This window comes from Chlorocebus sabaeus, chromosome 9 (assembly GCF_047675955.1).
Source record: "Chlorocebus sabaeus isolate Y175 chromosome 9, mChlSab1.0.hap1, whole genome shotgun sequence".
Taxonomy (NCBI): domain Eukaryota; kingdom Metazoa; phylum Chordata; class Mammalia; order Primates; family Cercopithecidae; genus Chlorocebus; species Chlorocebus sabaeus.
The window spans coordinates 79,371,670-79,381,728 of NC_132912.1; the positions used below are offsets into that span (position 1 = coordinate 79,371,670).

The window sequence follows — 10,059 nt, forward strand, 5'->3', positions numbered from 1 at the left end:
AACTTAGTTTTCAGTGACTCAAAATTAAGAAAAATGGAAAAAAAGAAGGAAAAAATTGAAAACATTATTTTGAAGACATGTAGCCAAGAAAAATTAGAATTTGGTTCATACTGTAGAAAATAATAAAAATTGAAAAACCATTAGGCAAGACTAGAATGTAACAACAGGTATACTATTGTTTTGAAACATAATTTTTCTTTCTCCAGTTTTCCATTTCTACTAAAAACAAATCATGGTAGAACTGGCTTGCTTTATTACAGTTGGCCTAACTATTTGCATATGGTGAAGCAAGAATAATTATTTTTTTACATAGACTTTTAAAATGGCTTTGGTGGAATTTTTAAAACCTCAGATAAGAATTTTTAAAGCCAAGCCCAGTCACAGGTTTGTGTCATCAAATACCTATGAGTTGGGTGAATTTTTTCTTCTCTTGAGGTTTCAAGATAAACTTGGGACTTCTGAGCCTGTCAGAAAGTGACATTCTTTAGTTACCACAGGTTAGAAACCCTGTACGTGGACTGTGTACACAAAATGAGGCCAGTTTTTCCAAGGGCTTTATTGGCTCCATAAGTCAAGTTTGATTCCTTAAAGGAAAGCACATCATTCACAGATTTTAGTATACTCTTATGAACAAAATTTGGAGCATATTTCTCTCCAGTTGATTTCTCCAGAATTTGGAAACTATTTGTGATTATTTTTAACTTATGGCAAAACAGTTATTTGCAATAAGAATAATAAGAATTATAATTATTATTTCACAAAATAGGATCAGAGGTATTTGTAAAATAATTTAAGAAATAGATTCTTGTATTATTATTACTATATCACAAAATAGGATCAGAGGTCGTTATAAAATAAATCATTCATTTAACCAAAGTGATAACTCTAAAAATTAAAAAAAAAAAAGGTTAAAACTTTTATTCTTTGAGAGAGGAGACTTAATTTTCCAAACAATGAGTCCTAATAAAAACAACATGCAGCCAATCAAATTTGTTTTTCAAAATTTTATAACTAATATATAACATTTTAATCTTGACCATAAGATATAATTTCCATAAGCCTTTTGTAACCCGTATTAAAGAGTTAGTTAATGCTTCAAGAAAATATCATTAATCTGACAGAGGGACCCATATGTCAGTCTTACATCAATATGCCCTTGACATTAATGATTAATTTATAGAAAAATTGAACTTATTTTATCTCAAAATTGTCCCTTACCATCTTATGTGCCCACCTCTTCCACAATAGTCCCTGGGCCTTGAGGAGTTGAATAGCTTTAATTTCTTGCCCTGTGTCACAAAAATGTAGTTTATTTTGATTGGCATCTTCTATGGGGCCTGAAGATGAGGCTTTAATTGCTGTCAACGTTTAAGATTTAGCAGCACTTGGTGTCATTTTTAGATCCAGGAGTCAAAGTCCTGTAACTCAATGTCATAAGGACTTTAAAAGCATACAAAGGGAGATACATAGACGTAATAACCCTAATTTTAAAAAATTTTAGTATCAGTTTTTTCCTAAGCAAACCAAAACTTAATAACAATATGACAACTTGATCACATTAAAGATTTTTTAATATAAATCCCCTATTGTGACTTGCACCAACGACTCATGACATGCTTGGACTTTCTGTTTTGTCCTGAACATCCCTCCTTCTTAAACAATCATTTTATTTTAGGACTAAATTTACCATACAAGATTCTTTCTCATATAAAATTTTTTCTCTTTAAGCTCTTTTACCACAAAAAATACCTCTTTATTTTTATAACTTTCTTTGGATCTCTTTTTATTTTCTGGTTCCTTTTATCTTGTTTTACACATAACCTTTAAATAATCTTTGAATTAGACAAAACTTGTTCACCTTTTTAAAAAAAGGACACATCTTTTTTTGTTTTTTAGCAAGAATGTTTTCGTACAATATATAATTATTGGAAAATACCCAAATAATGAAATATCTATTATTTAATTTAATATAAATTTGCATTCTAAATTATGAATTTAGAAATTATGAATTTAGTTTATCTACAAGTATTCACCTCATTACATTTATCAAATTATTATAATTGATTACCTAGATTATTTATGAAAACTGTGATCATCATCATTTAAAGTTATGAAACCACCATTGAAAAATTATAACTGAGACAGTGAAAAAAGATTTGACCTAATTGACTCCATCTTGCTCTTAACTTTTAAGTTGTCCTTGTTCATTCCTGGGCATAGGCTGAACTAACTTTGGAAAGGACTTAGTTTGTAGTTTAGCTTTGAAACAAAGATGATAACAGTACTTTCCCAAAACAAGCCTCCTTATTGTCTGTGGACTAGACTGCTTAAAGCCACAAGATTAGAAGTTATGGTAATCTTACTAAATTTAAGATGCAGCTATTTTCATTAAACTGATATCAATGCCTTATTTATTAAAAATTACACAAGCAAAGATCATTCTGTTTTAGACTGGGTTTATAGTTTTGTAACCCCTGTGTCAAATTTTGACACCTTACAGTATTTGGCAGGGACAAGTATGAAACTGCTTTATTAATAAATGCAAACCAAAACATATGCTGGAAATTCTTGACATTTCTAATATCATTTTACCAATAATTATAAGGCTAGCTTATTTATTAAAAATTTTACTTAAACCACATAAATTTGAAAAGGCGTTTGACTAGTCTTTACTGTTTTAGTATCTCATTTAAGCACTTTTTAAAAGCCAATTGGAGCTCTTTTATACCTTAGTAGTGAAACATTGTGTACACAACATATAAATACATAGACGTATTAGGCATGCCAGTAGAGATACATTTTATAGATTTATAAAGACCTCCCACTTTTTTTTCTTAGACTTTCAGATTCTTGATAAACCTGTTTTATAACCGTAAGCAGTTGTCAGCTAAATAGCCTTAAATTTTCATATTAAAGGAAGCAACTCAGGTGATAATCAAATAGCAAAATTTACATTCTAAAATACAGAGAGAAAATGTCTGGTGGTGCTAGAGGGAGATACTTTCACAGCTCACTTAAAAGATTTTTTTTAAATGAAGATATTTCTGAGTGTCTAAACTACATAATTCCTTAAAAACCTAAAAGTAGCCTCTGTTGCAATAACCATTTTAGTCAAAAAATCAGGTGAAAACAAAATTCCGTCAACTGAGAAGAAAAAAAAAAATTGTTCAAAAAAACAAGCAAGATCTTAAGAGAGAAGAACAAACAAGCAAGCAAAAACAAAAACAAAGTCCTTAAAATACAAACACACACACATGCATACACACACACACATCTTGTATGTTAGCATTTTAAGTAAGCTGACTTTTAACCACTGAGCTTCTTTAAAAAAATCTTTTAAAATCTCATTATCGTGTTTCAGCTAGGACAAAATGCTGCTAAACTAACAAGGATCACACAAATTATACAATTTCTGAGCACTCTAAGTATAAGCAGAAATTAACACCAGCTGGTAGTTAATGCTAACTTTAGTCTAAAAAGAATTTGATGCTTCAATTCTCTATTTGTGCTCTTTCAGAATTTTTGATGTAGGCATTTAATGCTCTTAGCACCACTTTTGCTGTATCCCACAGGTTTTGATAGTTTGTGTCACCATTATCACTTAGTGCAAAGAATTTTTAAATTTTCTTCTTGATTTCTTTGTTGATCCAATGATCATTCAGGAGTTATTTTATTTCCATGTATATGCATGGTTTTGAGGGTTCATTTTAGAGTTAATTTCCAAGTTTATTCCACTGTGGTCTGATAGAGTACTTACTATAATTTCAACTTTCTTAAAATTTGTTGAGACTTGTTTTGTGGTCTTTCATATGGTCTATCTTGTGCTGATGAAAGAATGTATATTCTTTAGTTGTTGGGTAGAATGTTCTGTATATATCTGTTAAATTCATTTGTTCTAGGATATAGTTTATGTCCATTGATTTTGTTGACTTTGTGTCTTGATAAGCTGTCTGGTGCTGTCAGTGGAGTATTGAAGTCCCCCGCTATTATTGTGTTGCTATCTATCTCATTTCTTAGGTCTAGTAGTAATTGTTTTATAAATTTGGGTACTCCAGTGTTAGGTGCATATATATTTAGGATTATGATGTTTTTCTGTTGGACTAGTCCTTTTATCATTACATAATGTCCCTCTTTGTCTTTTTTAGCTGCTTTTACTTTAAAGTTTGTTTTGTCTGATAAACTAATATCAACTCCTCTTTGCTTTTGGTGACCATTTGCATGGAATATCTTTTTCTACCCCTTTAACTTAAGTTTATGTGAGTCCTTATGTGTCACGTCAGTCTCCTGAAGACAACAGAAACTTGGTTGGTGAATTCTTATCTATTCTGCCATTCTGTATCTTTTAAATGGAGCATTTAGGCCTTTTACATTCAATGTTAGTATTGAGATGTGAGGTACTATTCCATTCATCGAGCTATTGGTTACCTGAATATCTTGGGTTTTTTTGTTTGTTTCATAAGTGCTGTGAGATGTATGCTTTAAGAATATTCTATTTTGGTGGATTTCAAGGATTTGTTTCAGGATTTAGAGCTCCTTTCAGCAGTTCTTATAGTGCTGGGTTGGTAAAGATAAATACTCTTAGCTTTTGTTTGTCTGTAAAAGATTGTAACTTTCCTTGATTTATGAAGCTTAATTTCACTGGATACAAAATTCTTGACTGATAATTGTTTTGTTTAAGGAGGCTAAACATAGGACCTCAGTACCTTCTAGCTTGTATGGTTTCTGTTGAGAAATCTGCTGTTAATCTGATAGGTTTTCTTTTATTTTTTTTTTTATTTTTATTTATTTATTTTTTTGAGACGGAGTCTTGCTCTGTAGCCCGGGCTGGAGTGCAGTGGCCGGATCTCAGCTCACTGCAAGCTCCGCCTCCCGGGTTCACGCCATTCTCCTGCCTCAGCCTCCCGAGTAGCTGGGACTACAGGCACCCGCCACCTCGCCCGGCTAGTTTTTTGTATTTTTAGTAGAGACGGGGTTTCACCGTGTTAGCCAGGATGGTCTCGATCTCCTGACCTCGTGATCCGCCCGTCTCGGCCTCCCAAAGTGCTGGGATTACAGGCTTGAGCCACCGCGCCCGGCGGTTTTCTTTTATAGGTTACCTCTTGCTTTTGCCTCACAGCTCTCAAAATTCTTCCCTTCATCTTGACTTTAGATAACCTGATGACTATGTGTCTAGGAAATGATCTTTTTGCAATACATTTCCCAGATGTTCTTTGAGTTTCTTGTATTTGGATATCTAGATCCAAGCAGGTTTTAGATTTCTCTTCCTTCTCAAGAATACCGATTATTCTTAGGTTTGGTCATTTAACATAATCCCAGACGTTTTGGAGGCTTTGTTTGTCTTTTAAAATTCTTTTTCCTTTACCTTCATCAGATTGGATTAATTTGAAATCCTTGTTTCTGAGCCCTGATGTTCTTTTTTCTATTTGTTCAATTTGATTGCTGAAACTTTTGAGTGCATTTTGCAATTCTCTTAAGTGTGTCCCTCATTTCCAGAAGTTGTTTTTGTTTTGTTTTGCTGTGAATGCTTTTTTTTCTTAAATTTATTTATTTTACTGGAGATTTCTCTATGCATATTGTGTGTCATGTTTTCAATTTCTTTAAGTTGGAGTTTACCTTTTTCAGGTGCCTCCTTGATGAACTTAATAGTCAACCTTCTGAATACTTTTTCAGGCAATTTGGAGATTTTTGTCTTGGTTTTGATTCATTGCTGGTGAGCTAGTGTGACTTTGTAGGGGTGTTAAAGAACTTTTTGTTTTGTCATATTACCAGAATTGTTTATCTCATTTGTTCTCATTTGGACAGACTATGTCAGACAGAAGATCTAGGACTCAAGGGCTGCTGTTCAGATGCTTTTGTTCCATGGGGTGCTCCCTGGATGTGGTGCTCTCCCTTTTCCCCTAGGGATGGGCTTCCTGAGAGCCAAACTGCAGTGATTGTTATTTCTCTTCTGGATGTACCCACCCAGTGTAGCTACCAGCCTCTGGGCTGGTACTGGGGAGCATCTGCAAAGAATCTTGTGATGTGATCCATCTTCAGGTCTCTCAGCCATGGATACCAGCACCTGCTTTGGTGGGGTAGCAGAGGAGCGAAGGGTCCTTGGTTGTTTTTTGTTAAGTGCACTAGTTTTGTGTTGGTTTGCCTCCATCCAGGAAGTGGCACTTTGAAAAGCTCATCAGCTGCAGTTGTTTAGGGAGGATACAAGTTTGCCCTAGGTGGCATTTGGATAAGTATTCAGGTTTCTCAGGTGGTGGGCAAGGCCATAGACATCCAGTGGATTATGTCCTTTGTCTTTGGCTACAAGGGCAAGTAGAGAAACACCATCAGGTTGGAGCAGGGTTAGGCATGTCTGAACTCAGACTTTCCTCAGGCGGGACTTGCTGCGACCTCTGTGGGGAATGGGGGTGTGGTTCCCAGGTCAATGGAGTTGTTCCCAGGAGGATTATAGCTGCCTCTGCTGCATCACACAGGTCACCAGGGAAGTGGGGGGAAAGTCAGCAGTCACAGGCCCCACCCAGCTCTTATGTAACCCCCAGCCCAAAAGGTCAGTCTGACTCCCCAACAGTACCGAGTTTATTTCCAGGCAGCCAGTGAGCACGGCTGAGAGCTTGCCCAGGCCACAAACCTCCTGGCTGAGAAAGCAAGCCAGCTCACAGTTCCTAGCTGTTCCACGGAGCCTGCAGTGGCAATCCACCTTTTTCAAAGGATCTGTGGATTATCTCAGCTTTCCTGATATGTTCCTGTTGTAGTTCTTGGAGCAATAGTTCATGATGTGGGTCTCCACATGCTGCTTTGTCCATCTGAGTTCAGTCTGCATCTTTCAATGATAAGCACGTTTTGTTTTGAAAACACAACCACCATATCATCATCAAATGTAACATAGTTGACAGTAACATAAATTACCAGTACATATTCCAATTTCCTAGTTGTCTCAGAGATAACTTGTTATGGTTGATATGTTTGAATAAAGCCCCAAACAAAACATATACACTGCTTTATTTTTTTCCATAACAATATCATTCAATATACTACATATCTTATTATTTATTTGCTCATTGTGTATCTCTCTCATTGGAAGATCAGACTCAAAATGTCAATTATCAATATCAATTATACCACTTTTACTTTTTTAGTGGTTTCCTTTAAGTTTGCAATGTACACTTACAACTAATCCAAGCCTTCTTTGAAATAACACTGTACCACGTCATAGATACTGTAGTTACATTACAACAGGATATTTTCAATTCCCCCTTCCTGTATCTTGTAACAGTGCTGCCATTCATTTTATTTATCAGTAAGTGATAATCACTGAATATATTGTTGCTATTTATTATTTTAAACAAATAGTTATATGTTGTGTAAATCATGAATAACAAAAATAAAATGCCTTTATTTATGATCCACATTTATCATGTGATTCAAATTTCTAACCTATTGCATTTTCCTTCTTTCCAAAGAACTTCTTTTAACATTTATTGCAAGGTAGGTTTACCGGCAACAAATTCCTTTAATTTTGTCTGAGAAAGTCTTCAATTTTTCTTCACTTTTGAAGCATAATTTCATAGATACAAAATTTTCTAGTTTGGCTATTTTTATTCTTCAACACATTAAATATTTTCATTCTACTCTCTTTTTGTTTCATGGCTTCTGAAGAGAAGTCTGATGTAATTCTAATCTTTGCTTTTCTACAGGGAAGGTGCTTCCCTCACACTCTGGTTTCTTTCAGAGTTTTCTTTGTTATTGATTTTATGAGGTTTGAACATTATATGCCTAAGGGTTGATTTTTTTTTTTGGTGCCTGTCTGTTGTTTGGAGGTGTTAACTTTGAGAAATTCTCAATCAATATGATTTCAAATATCTCATTGGATTCCTTTCTCTTTGTCTTCATCTTCCGGTATTCTTATCATATATGTTACACCTTTTGTAATTGTTTCACAGTTCTTAGGTATTCTGTTCTGTATTTTTCATTTTTTGCTCTGTGCATTTTTTTCACATATGTGACTTTTCAAAGTTAATCTCTTCACTGCACACTCAGGAGTCTGCAGCATTAGCAAGGTGTCATCATACGCTGCATTTCAATTTTGGAGGTTTTAATTAACTTCTCCAAGCTCACTGATTTTTTTTCCTCAGCTGTGTTCAGTCTACCAATGACACCATCAAAGGTATTTTTTATTTCTGTTACAGTGTTTTTTATTTCTAGTATTTCTTTTTCATTCTTCCTGATATTTTCACAATATTGAGTTTCCATCTCTTTGCTTACATTACCCATCTATTCTTGCATATTGTCTACTTTTTCCAGTAGAATGCCTAACATATTAATTGCAGTGGTTTTTTGTTTGTTTGTTTTTCTGATGGAGTTTGGCTCTTGTTTCCAGCCTGAAGTGCAATGGCGTGATCTCAGCTCACTGCATTCTCCACCCTCTGGGTTCAAGCGATTCTGCTGCTTCAGCTTCCCAAGTAGCTGGGATTACAGGTGCCCACCACCATGCCCAGCTAATTTTTTGTATTTTTAGTAGAGATGGGGTTTTACTATGTTGGCCAGGCTGATTTTGAACTCCTGACCTCAGGAGATCCACCTGCCTCGGCCTCCTAAAGTGCTGGGATGACAGGCATGAGCCACTGCACCTGGCCTTAATTATAGTTATTTTAAATTACTAGTTCAATAATTTGAACACCTCTACCACATTTCAGTCTTGTTCCAATGCTTACTCAGTCTCTTCAAACTGTCTTTTTTGTCTTTTAGTACGTCTTGTAATTTTTTGAAAGCCAGATATGATGTATTGGGTAAAACAAACTGAACTAAGTAGGCATGGAGTGTGAGGCTTTACGTTTAAATGGCTAGGGCTTAGGTTGTGTTTATTGTTTGCTACAGTTGTAGATGTCAGATGCAAAAATTTTCTCTGATGTACCGTTCTTGTCTCCCTATTGTTTTGAGGCTTTTCTAGAGATTTCCTCTTAAATAAGTTCTGAGACATAGTTACATTACACTTTTATTATACAAAAGACCTATTAATGTGTTTGTAACATGTGGGGAAAGGTAAAGTATTCTATCATCCTATAATTTGGTCTCATTCTTTTAGTTTGCTTGTATATCCAAGCTGTGACACTCACAAATGCTTTCTAATAATGTTTTGTTTCACTCTTTGGTGAACCGGAAAGGCTAGTAGGGACTGGGTGTTTCCCTTCTCTTGGGTCAATTAGGCCCTAGTAAAACCCCAGTTCACTAGACTGTGGTAAAATACTTTCTCTTAAAGGGAGAGATTGTTAAGAAAAACAAAATTATCTGGGCATATTCCAAAATGTCTGCTTTTCCCTTCCTCCTGCTGAAACACAAGGAGATTTTTCTCTAATATTCACTGTGAGAACTTGTAGAGCTCTTAGAAGTTAAATTCACATAAATATGTGTTCCCCTCCCCAAGACTACTCTCTCTATCTGGAATTTTTAACTCTCACACTCACCCATACTGAGCCTCTAGCAATTTATCAATTACAGTTTAAGTTTTCCTACCCCAATACTGGTTGCCACCAAGGTTTCTGCTCTTGGGCTTCTGCTGCAGTTAATTGTGATCCCATAATTTGGGTACCAGTGGTTTGTCCTGTGGCATCAATTCTCTGACGGATTTAAGAAGAGTGGCTGATTTTTAGTTTGCTCAATATTTCTCTTGTTGTGAGGATGGGAGTGACAACTTTCAAGCTCTTTACCTTTCAGACTAAAAACCAGATGTCTCTTGACTCATTTTTATCCTGGCTATGTACTAAACTTTTCTGCTTCTTAGCACACTTAGTGATTTTTTATTGGATCCTGGATATTGTGATTTTATTTTGTAGAATTCTAAATTTTGTTATGTTTCTTTAAATAATGTTTACTGTATTCCCACAGGTAATTAAACAATTTGAATATCAATTTGATCCTTTTGAGTCTTGAATTTAACCATTTTCATCGAGTGTAGACTATAGCTTTTCCTTTAGGAGTCTTTGATGAACTGTGTAATCATTCAGGTTTCTTCATGAGGCTTTGGAATTTACATGATGCCAAATCCTGTATAAATCCTGGGAATTGGCT

At 34.9% G+C, this 10,059-nt stretch overlaps 1 non-coding gene across 1 annotated transcript; it reads right to left on the reverse strand.

Moving 5' to 3' along the window:
• Positions 1-7,975: 7,975 nt before the first annotated feature.
• On the reverse strand, positions 7,976-8,066 carry LOC119628188 (small nucleolar RNA SNORD55/SNORD39). Its single transcript, XR_005244492.1, has one exon. It is a non-coding gene; the product is annotated as a small nucleolar RNA SNORD55/SNORD39 (small nucleolar RNA).
• Positions 8,067-10,059: the final 1,993 nt, after the last annotated feature.